This window comes from Lampris incognitus, chromosome 5, assembly GCF_029633865.1.
Source record: "Lampris incognitus isolate fLamInc1 chromosome 5, fLamInc1.hap2, whole genome shotgun sequence".
NCBI lineage: Eukaryota > Metazoa > Chordata > Actinopteri > Lampriformes > Lampridae > Lampris > Lampris incognitus.
This window is the reverse complement of record NC_079215.1, coordinates 32,382,465-32,394,083: the sequence shown is the minus strand read 5'-3', so window position 1 is coordinate 32,394,083 and position 11,619 is coordinate 32,382,465. Positions and strand designations below refer to the sequence as shown.

The following is an 11,619-nucleotide window of genomic DNA, read 5'->3' as shown; positions in this document are numbered from 1 at the left end:
ACTTCTACCAAATAAAATTGGTCTCGGAAGAAGAGTGGCTACAAAAGATTTAGTTTAAGACTTGCACTTCACTGCTTAGGGACCTCTTGTTTGCCTCATGGAACCAAATGGCTTCCACAGACTGCATCTAAAAATACCTTCCAGTCTCTTTCCCTCTTTAAAACTTAAGGGCCTACTCAGGACACCATAAGCCAACATGGTATGCTTGACTGGAAAATTAACTAGAGGGGATAAAGATGTGAATGCACAGTGAAGCTATCTTGGTAGAGCTTAAGAGAAATCACTACATCAATTGCATAGCAGAGGGCCTATTTTAACAAATATTTTGGTATATTCATTCTAAATCTGTAGGTTTTTTCATGCAGTAACAAAAAAACAAAAACAAAACATAAGCATTCTATGTGGCCACACAATAAGCATTCTATGTGGCCACACAAAGCAGTTAAACAGAAGACATAAGATGGTAAATAATATCTCCTATTTGAAAGAAATGCAGTTATCATGCCCTCCTACCCCCATCCTCTCTCCCACCATCTGCTTTTTTTCCACATCTCCCTCTACCTCACCCTGTTATATAACCACCAACAAGGACATGTGCAGTGCAATGCTACATTCCTGAGAAATGAGAGCAAGTGTGGGTGAGTGAATTACTCATATCAATCAGCATGAGCTACTTCCCGACTTTTATTACATTAAAACAGAAATAAACAGACCAACTATAGTATTTTCCCCCAGCAAATAATGTAGATTGTTCATGGATGAATAGCAGCAGAGCATACACCCCCTGTGATACACCACAGTAAGTAAGGAAACAAATATACCCGCACTGGGAGGTTTCCAGATATGTCTGGGTGCCATATTGTTGAAAATGACAAAATACGAATTCAGCATAAAAATGTATGTGTGATAACCTGACTAATAATAATAATAATAATAATAATACCAAGCAGCAGCAGCTGGATAACTCAGTAGGTAAGAACACTGGCTTTCCCACCGGAGATCAGGGATTCAAACCCCGTTGGGACGAGTCTCCAGTAAGTGTCCATGGCTTAGACTCCTAATGCTATACAAACCAACCACCTCTCAGACGTACATCGCTTTGGATAAAAGTGTGTGCTACATGAAATTGTAAATTGTAAAACAAGAAAACTGCATTTCCTAAAGAATATGCAGTATGATTGCAACGTGTACACACAGGCAATTTCTAGGCAGTTTCTTTTTTTTCCCCACATATTTTATTTTCAGTTTTACATTCAAGACACATGCAAATAAGATAAAACAAAATAAAGCAAAAATTAACAGACAAAAAAACAAAAACAACAAAAGGGGAAAAAGAGCTGCCAGACATAGGTATATGACTTGGTTCACATCAGTTTTCAAGGAATGATACAGGTATAACAAGACTACAGATAAAAGGTAAAGCGTACTGGGTTAGTACTGGGTTGCATCACTACAGACTGTAATTAAAAATTATTTCTCTTTGAGATAGTCAATGAATGGACCCCATATGCTCAATAATCTACTGGGTGCTTTAGCTTTATGGAAGCGTATTCTCTCCATCTGTGTTATTATGATTATTTCATTGAGCCATTTCTGAAAGCAGGAGGGTGTAGGTAATTTCCAATCTGTTAGGATCATTTTTTTGGCAGCTACCATGCCAACCATCAATGCTGACTGTTCCTCAGGTGTATAGCTTAAAGCAGTTTCTGAGCATCCAAAGAGTGCCAGTTCTGGATCAGGAGGAATGTCCCTTTCATAGACTCTGGAGAACCACTGGAATATTTCACACCAACATTTGTGTAAATGAGGACAGAGTCAGAAAAGATGCGCGAGAGAACCTTCTGCAACTTTGCATCTATCACACAATGGAGAAATGGATGGGCAAATGTTGTGTAGTTTGGTCTTTGAATAGTGGAGTCTACGGATGACTTTGAATTGGATCAGTTTATATCTGACATTGTTCGAGCAAGTTTGGATTCTAGTCAAACCTTCATTCCGAATGCCGTCAGACATTTCAAGATTCAGCTCAATGGACCAGGCTTCCTTCAGGTAGTTAGCAGATACAGAGGTGGTAAACAGACACACCAAGTGAGATCTCAGATGTTTGGAGTCCGGCGGAAGCTGCAGGAGGTTATAAAATGGGCAACTCTCTGGCCTGTTTTCAAAATTTGGAATTTTGTCTTTGACATAATGCCTAATTTGGAGATAATGAAAAAAGAGGAGTTAGGGATGTTAAATTTTGTTTTTAACTGATTAAATAACGCAAACTTTTTATCTATATATAAATCTTTAAAGGGTCACAAGACCCCTGTCCCTCCAGACAGCAAACGCCCCATCCGTCTGAGATGGCAAAAAGGAATGGTTATTACATATAGGAGTGTATATTGAGACATTAGGCAGTTTGTTAACACTTCTGATCTGATTCAGATTCCCAAGAGAGTTTCTTAAAATAAAATTATTACCAATCAATTTATCAGAGGATTCTGTCTTAGAAAAAAGTAGAGTACAAAGGGAAGAGTTTTTTACTGCTGTAGTTTCAACGCTTAACCCCCTTGTGGTTAAGCGTTGAACCACAAGAGGGATAACCACAAGGGGGTTATCCACAAGGGGGTTATCCCTTCTGAGACGTCTTACCTGGGAATCCCCATTGCCAGTAAATCAATGCCCTTGCATTGGCTGCCCAATAATAGTTCCTAAATACAGGAAGGCCTAAGACTCCCTAAATTATTGGCTTTTGTAGATGTGCGTTTCTTATGCGATGAGCTTTATATCCCCTAACAAATGGAAAGATAATGGAGTCCAGTTTCTTAAAAAATTATGACTTCAGAAAGTTTGGCAGATTAAGTACAAAAATCTAGGGAGAGACACCATTTTAACTGCGTTGATATGCCCCACCACAGATTATGGCAGAATCCTCCACTTCTCTATGTTCAGTTTAAGCTTTGTGAGCATATCGGCATAATTGAGTTTAAATAAGAGTATGGGATTTCATGGTATTATGAGCCCTAGATGTCACATTGTGGCAGGATGAGGAAAAACACTGGAGACGAAGGCAAGTTTGATGTTTATTCCTCAACTCCAAAAACCAAACTGCAGCAGGAACAACCCTGCACCAGCGAGCCCGGGAACGTAAACCACGCCCCCAGCACACAGCCCTGCTGGGTGAGAGGCACAGCCCCCAGTGTCCGCCACACAGCCCCCCCCCCCCGAACACCCAGAAGAGACTCCTGGAAAGAAAATCAGTGTTTCACTGGAGGCTTAAGCAGCCTGCCATAACGGCTGTGCCGTCCCTAACCTGAAACAGTAGGGGAAACACAGTCCAATGCCAGCTGAGAAGCAGAATGCTGAACCCGTGAAGACACTGCCGGGGTCCTGGAAGGAGGGCGATCCCGACGGGGAACCTGGACCGGAAACACAACTTCGCCTGCCACCCTGTGCGCCAGTTTAAGCCCATCAAGCATGACACGCTCCCTACGCCCATCCATATCCAGCACAAAACCCTTAGGACCCGTCTCAAGAACCCAAAATGGGCCATCGTATGGGGGTTGGAGGGGTGAGCAGTGAGCATCATTCCGTACAAAAACAAAACGAGCCGACATGAGCTCCGCAGGCACGAACGACCGCGGAAAACAGTGGTGAATGGGGCCTGGAACCCGAGTGCTGTTGGACAAAAAAGGATAAACGGCCGGACGGGGTCGAGGAGCGGAACTCCCAGGCAAAAATTCCCCAGGGACACGGAGCGGCTCACCGAGCACCAGCTCAGCAGGCGAAGCGTCGAGGTCCTCCTTAGGAGCCGAACGCAACCCGAGCATAACCCAAGGTAAACGATCCACCCAGTTAACATCCGAGAGTGCAGCGCTGCCTTGAGCGACCGGTGAAAACGTTCACACAAGCTGTTAGCCTGCAGGTGGTACGCGGTAGTGCGGTGTACCTGTACACCCAAAGATCGCGCAGGTGCCAACCAGAGCTCTGACACAAACTGGGGGCCCCTGTCTGAGGTGATATCTGACGGAGTGCCGAAACGGGTGACCCAGGAGGAAAGAAACGCGCGTGCAACGTCCGCGGATGTTGTGGAGGACAGAGGGACAGCCTCTGGCCACTTGGTGGTCCGATCTACCATTGTGAGCAGGTGCGTAAAACCCTGTGAAGAAGGTAGAGGGCCCACCAGGTCCACATGCACGTGGTCGAAACGTCTGGCCAGGATCGGAAACGGTTCGAGGGGCGACTTAGTGTGCTGGTGGACCTTAGTGCGCTGGCACGCCACACATGCAGCCGCCCACCCCTTGACGTCCTTGCGGAGGCCAGGACAGACGAACTTGGAACCGACCAACTTCACCAACGCCCGAACTCCAGGATGCAAGAGGGAGTGAATCGATTCGAAAACTCGACAGCGCCAGGCCACTGGAACAACGGGGCGGAGACGGCCAGTGGAGACATCGCAGAGGAGGGCAGGACTGCCTTCCTGCATCACAGCATCCTCTAGCTTGAGACCGGTACGCGTTGAGCTAAGGGCAAGGACGTCCGGGTCGCTGGGCTGGTCGGCAGCCATAGCGGAGAAATCCACACCGAGGTGCACAGGACACACAAGCACACGCGACAGACAATCAGCAACAGGGTTGGACTTCCCGGCCACATGCTGAATGTCTGTTGTGAACTCGGAGATGGCCGCTAGGTGGCGCTGCTGACGAGCAGACCACAGCTCGGTCACCTTGGACATGGCGAAAGTCAGTGGTTTATGATCCACATAAGCCGTGAATGAGCGACCCTCCAGCAGGAAGCGGAAATGACGGGTTGCAAGGTGCAGTGCCAGCAACTCCTGGTCAAAAACGCTGTACCTGCGCTCGCTATCTCGCAGTTTGCGGCTAAAAAATGCGAGTGGCTGCCACGTATTCGCCACGCGCTGTTCAACCACAGCCCCCACAGCTATGTCAGACGCGTTGGTTGTTAAAGCTATGGACGCCGTGGGTGTGGGATGGGCGAGGAGGGCAGCGTTAGCCAGGGCGCACTGAGCTCCGTCAAAGGCCTGGACCCGTTCGGGAGTCCAGTCAACAGGGTTGTTAGCCTTCTTAAGCCGCAGGGCTTCGTAAAGTGGCTGAAGGAGGTGGGCAGCGCGAGGGAGGAAACGGTTACAGAAATTCACCATTCCCAAGAATTCCTGCAATGCCTTAACAGAGACTGGGCGGGGAAATTCCGCCACTGCTTGCACCTTAGAGGGCAACGGGACCGCGCCTTGCGGCAAAATGCGGTGACCCAAGAAGTCACCGCATTTTGCAGAAGGCAGTCCAAACTGACACTTGGTCGGGTTGACTATCAGGCCGTGTTCGTCCAGACGACGGAAAACCTGTTTCAGGTGCGCCAGGTGCTCTTCAGCTGACGGACTGGCCACTAATGTCGTCAAGATAAACGAACACGAAAGCAAGGTCATGCAACACCGAGTCCATCAGCCTCTGAAAGGTTTGCGCTGCCCCCTTCAAGCCAAATGGCATACGCACGAACTCAAAAAGCCCAGATGGGGTGATTACGTCGGGGTCACCAATGTGGCAGGATGAGGAAAAACACAGGAGACGAAGGCGAGTTTGATGTTTATTCCTCAACTACAAAAACCAAACTGCAGCAGGAACAACCCTGCACCAGCGAGCCCGGGAACGTAAACCACGCCCCCAGTCCACAGCCCTGCTGGGTGAGAGGCACAGCCCCCAGTGTCCGCCACAACATGATCATACTTTAGTTTAAATGGTAGAGCATTATGGAAATCTGAGTCTATACTTTCCGATAGTGGCATGAACTCACTCTTACCCCAATTAATTGTGTAACCAGAGTTTGCCAAATGATTTAACAAAATCTAACAAGAGAGAAACAAGAGGCTTCTGGGTTGGTGAGATATATCAATGTATCATCAGCATAAAAGCTCACACGGCTTTCCAGGTTTCCTAACTTAATACCTCTGATACTGGAATGATTCTTAATTCCTATTGCAAGGAGCTCAACGGCTATGTTGAAAAGTAAGGGAGACAGAGGATCCCCCTGTCTGACCCCACGTTGTAAGTCAAAACGCCCAGATCTGTCACCTTTGGTGAGGATAGAGGATGATGGGCAGAGATACAGCATTTTGACCCATGCAATAAAGGAATCCCCAAACCCATCTTTTAAGTGTTTCAAAAATATAGGGCCACTCTATCTGATCAAATGCCTTTTCAGCATTGAGGGACAAGATGGCCACTTCAGAGTCCTCGACCTGATTGGTATATACACTACCGTTCAAAAGTTTGGGATCACCCAAACAATTTTGTGTTTTCCATGAAAAGTCACACTTATTCACCACCATATGTTGTGAAATGAATAGAAAATAGAGTCAAGACATTGACAAGGTTAGAAATAATGATTTGTATTTGAAATAAGATTTTTTTTACATCAAACTTTGCTTTCGTCAAAGAATCCTCCATTTGCAGCAATTACAGCATTGCAGACCTTTGGCATTCTAGCTGTTAATTTGTTGAGGTAATCTGGAGAAATTGCACCCCACGCTTCCAGAAGCAGCTCCCACAAGTTGGATTGGTTGGATGGGCACTTCTTTGAGCAGATTGAGTTTCTGGAGCATCACATTTGTGGGGTCAATTAAACGCTCAAAATGGCCAGAAAAAGAGAACTTTCATCTGAAACTCGACAGTCTATTCTTGTTCTTAGAAATGAAGGCTATTCCATGCGAGAAATTGCTAAGAAATTGAAGATTTCCTACACCGGTGTGTACTACTCCCTTCAGAGGACAGCACAAACAGGCTCTAACCAGAGTAGAAAAAGAAGTGGGAGGCCGCGTTGCACAACTGAGCAAGAAGATAAGTACATTAGAGTCTCTAGTTTGAGAAACAGACGCCTCACAGGTCCCCAACTGGCATCTTCATTAAATAGTACCTGTTAGAGCCTGTTTGTGCTGTCCTCTGAAGGGAGTAGTACACACCGGTGTAGGAAATCTTCAATTTCTTAGCAATTTCTCGCATGGAATAGCCTTCATTTCTAAGAACAAGAATAGACTGTCGAGTTTCAGATGAAAGTTCTCTTTTTCTGGCCATTTTGAGCGTTTAATTGACCCCACAAATGTGATGCTCCAGAAACTCAATCTGCTCAAAGAAGTGCCCATCCAACCAATCCAACTTGTGGGAGCTGCTTCTGGAAGCGTGGGGTGCAATTTCTCCAGATTACCTCAACAAATTAACAGCTAGAATGCCAAAGGTCTGCAATGCTGTAATTGCTGCAAATGGAGGATTCTTTGACGAAAGCAAAGTTTGATGTAAAAAAAAATCTTATTTCAAATACAAATCATTATTTCTAACCTTGTCAATGTCTTGACTCTATTTTCTATTCATTTCACAACATATGGTGGTGAATAAGTGTGACTTTTCATGGAAAACACGAAATTGTTTGGGTGATCCCAAACTTTTGAACGGTAGTGTAAATTGTTCAGAAGCCTACGTACATTGCGAAATAAGAATCTACCTGGGATAAACCCAGTTTGGTCAGGGTGTATAATTGATGAAATATGCCCCCCCCAATCTGTTAGCTAGTATTTTTATAACCAACGTTTGATCAAAGTTGAGGAGAGAGATCGATCTATAACTTCTGGGTTCTGTTTTCCTCCTTACCCTTTTTTTTTAACAAAATACATATATTTGCCACATATAGGGACTTAGGCAATCTGTTATTTTTAATGGAGCTCCTAATCATCCTGAATAAAAGTGGGGCAAGTGTCTTATGAAATGCCTTGTAAAATTCACAACCAAACCCATCTGGGCCTGGCACTTCACCGGAGGTAAACGTTTTAACTGCCTTTATTAATTCACTCTCCAACAAATTTGAATCTAATTCTACCCTAGCTGACTCATCCAGTTTTGGCAAATTGAGAGAGTTGAAGAAGCTGGCAAAGTCTGCACTAGTGGTCTGAGACTTAGCGGTGTATAATTCTGAATAAAATTCTTTAAATCGGTTGTTTATTTCTCTATGGTTAATAACAAATCACCTGTTTTGGATTTAATTTTGTGAACTGCACGGCTCCCCAGTGCCCCCTTTAATTGTCTGGCCAAAAGCCTCTCCAGTTCGTCACCCAACTCGAAATGTCTCTGTCTGAGTTTGAGTAAGAGTTTGCTAATGTTTCCACTGACAATACATTTCCACTCATATTTTAACTTCAAGATCTTATTGTAATCTTCTTGTAGGAGAGAGCTCCTGTAGAACTGTTCAAGAGTTGGGAGTATATTTTCAATCTCCACCGATCCATGGCGCTGTTCCCTTTTTTTTCCTTTTTGTTTTGGAGGCTTCAAATAAAATTATTAAACCTCTCATTGCTACCTTCAGGGTCTCCCAGAGTATGGAATCTGACACCTCCCCACTATCATTAGTCTTAAAGGAAATCTTTGAACCGTGCTGCCTTATACTTAATAAACACTTGGTCTGTGAGCAACCATGGGTTAAAGCACCAATAATAACTTTGTTTGGGAAAATCAAGCTTTAGTTTTAGCGATATTGGACTACGATCTGATATCAATATGTTATGATACTTAGATACTAATTTTGCGTCCACTATAAAATAATCAATTCTCGGATATGACTTATGGATTTGAGAGAAAAATTAATAGTCTCTGTCCGTTGGGTGTTGTAGTCTCCAGATGTCAGCCATATTTCTTGATTTAATTAGTTTATTTAATGTTTGGACAGATGTAATGGCAGGTGGGATGTGGGAGGAGAGCCTACAAGACACGAGTCAAGGTAACAGTTAAAATTGCCTCCCATTAACAGATTGGTGGTATTGAGATCTGGAATCAAATCAAACACTTTATGGAAAAAGTTTGGATCATCAGTATTTGGGCCGTATAGATTCAGTAATGTGACAGGGAGCAAATGCATATTTCCAGTAATCATAATATACCTGCCATCTGGATCTGTGACCATGGAGACAAGCTGAAATTGAATATTCTTGAGAAGAAGAAGGGCAACACCCCTAGCTTTGGATGTAAAAGGCGACTGATAAATTTAAGAAATCCAATTAGCCCTCAGTTGCCTCTGTTCTGTAGCTTTAATATGAGTTTCTTGTAGAAACATTATGTCAGCTTTCAAGGATTTTAAATGTGCGGACATTCTACCCCGCTTGACATCGTGACCAAACCCCCGTACATTCCGTGAAACCAATGCTATGTTACTCTTATCTACCTGATTTATACTGTTAACCACTGACATATATACAGCTGTGAAAGCAAAAACAGCATAAAAGGCATATCAACGTGGAAACTAGCAATAAATATAAAACAATAAATCTGGCAGCTCTTAACAACATTGAACACTGACAAATCCCAATCCCCTCCCCACCGACACTTCCCCACACGAAGCGTCCCTTTCCCCATCGCAGCTGACGAGGACCACCGGCCGTATGGCTTGTAGAAGTGTCTCTAACAATCCGCTAACTAACCAGCCTATAAACAAATATAACAAACTGTAGCAAGCCCCTCTACCATCTCAAATAATATAGAAAATATACAATGGTACCGTCTTTTGTTATATTGAAGTATACCTTAATGCTCTCAACAAGCATCTCCGCTGTCTAGCGGAGCCATCCTGACAATTCATCTCCCGCGTTGTGTCTCATGGTCCCGTCCACAAATCTCTTTGCTTCTCCGGGGGAAGTGAAGACCCTTGGCTGCCCATCGTATTGCAGATGTAGTTTGGCCGGGAAACGCTGGCTGTATTTTACCTCCAACTCCCACAGGGTTTGTGTGACATCGCGAAATCTGCGTCGCTGCTCAATTACTTCCGCTGTGTAGTCCAGGTAGATGGAAACTCGCTGCCCGTTGTGTTCCAGGGTTTGCTGTCGGCCAAGTCGTATTTCCTTCTCTTGGTAATGGTGGACCCTGTCAATGAGTGTATGAGGCCTGGGTCCCTCAGCGGGCTTTGGCTGCTGGATGCGGTGTGCACAGTCAATGATTAGCAATTTTTGAACATGTGTCTCACCCAGCAGTTTGGGGATAAGGGCGCTTATAAACTCTGTCAGTTTTCCCTTCTCTGCTCCTTCCGGAATGCCCACAATTTTAATATCATTGCGGCGAGAGCGGCCCTCTAGGTCATGGCCCTCTAGGTCATTAGTTTTGGCTCGCAGGCGAATGTTTTCTGCCTGTAGCTCATGGATTGCTTTCTCCATAGCCGTCAGACGGGACTTATGATCTGAAGCCGTGTCGTCCATGGAATCCATTTGGGCCGCTTGTGTGAGGACTGAAGAGATATTAATTTTGTTTTGAACTGGTCAAACCAGTCGTTAATGGTTTTCAGAATGGCATCTGACATCTCTTTCAACATTGCACCTGTTGATAGGGAGCAGCCACCATTATCAGCTCCACCGTCAGCCATGTCGCTTGATGATTGGTCGTTTTTGGCTTTTTTCTTTTTAATTTTCAAGCTTTTTATGCAAGTCCAGGGCACACAAAGATGAGCAAACAGGTTGTGATGGATTTTGAGAGCAAACTTGACAGAAAGACGGTAGGTTTAAGCAAATAAAAGACAAATGGAGCGGGGCTCCCAAATGCACGTCTCACTCCATCCGCTGTGCACTAGCACCCCCCATTTCTAGGCAGTTTCCACATTAAAACTCCCGTTTCACACCAGAAGCAGTCTGATGCAGACACGCAAATTAATATTTTTGTTTAGCTTGTGTTCACGCAGTCTTGACTTTGTAGCGCATATGTCCGTGAACAGCTCTAAAAATATGTGGGGAACACACTTCTACTTTGTGTAAATCTTTGTGAAAGACTACCAAAGATGGGGAAACTAAACAAAAAGCATAACCAACAGGCAAAGGATGATAATGATGGAGTTAACTGTGATGACAAAGCACAAACTAGCCAAACTAGCGCTGTGGAAGCTAGCAACTCGCCGCTAACCTTAATGGACACGGAGAAACTGCTGAAGGCCATGGAAGAACATATCATAGCCAAACTAATTGTCCAACTCTCTGCTGATCGGGGAATTATTGACCGACATGATCAGACAATTGTACAAATGGAAACAACGCTCAATGACATGAAAACAAGACTTGTTTCCCTAGAATCCTCCTGTGTAGCCCTGGACAAAGAAAATGAAACACTCAAATTCAAGTTGGACGATTTGGAAAACATATCAAGGCACAATAACATTTGTATAACGGGCATACCGGAAAAAGTTGAAGGCTCACAACCTACCCCTTTTTTTGAAGCATGTCTGAAAGGAATTTTTCGTGCTGGCACTTTTCCCACCCCTTTAGTTGTGGATTGGGCTCACAGAGTACCCACTCTTTGGAGGAAACAGAATGATTCCCCACATCCATTCATCGCATGGATCCACCACTACCAGACGAAGGAGCACATCCTGAAGATGGCGAGGGAGGCAGGATCCCTCAGTTTCCGTGGGTCCGAAATACACATCTACCTGGACTACAGCGTGGAGGTCTCATAGAAAAGAGCTGTGTACTCAGTCAGCTGAGAAATGCTGGCTTTACATACAGAATGTTTTTCCCTGCCAAACTCCAGGTCACCAACAAGAATGGACAGAAATTATTTTTCTTTTTCCCGCTGACGCATCTTCATTTCTTCAGAATAGTCTGCTACA

The 11,619-nt window shown here is 44.6% G+C and overlaps 1 protein-coding gene across 1 annotated transcript in view; it reads right to left on the bottom strand.

The window, feature by feature from the left end:
* Positions 1–11,619, bottom strand: part of rnf24 (ring finger protein 24) — a 68,250-nt gene that overhangs the window by 38,583 nt on the left and 18,048 nt on the right. The window lies entirely within an intron of this gene.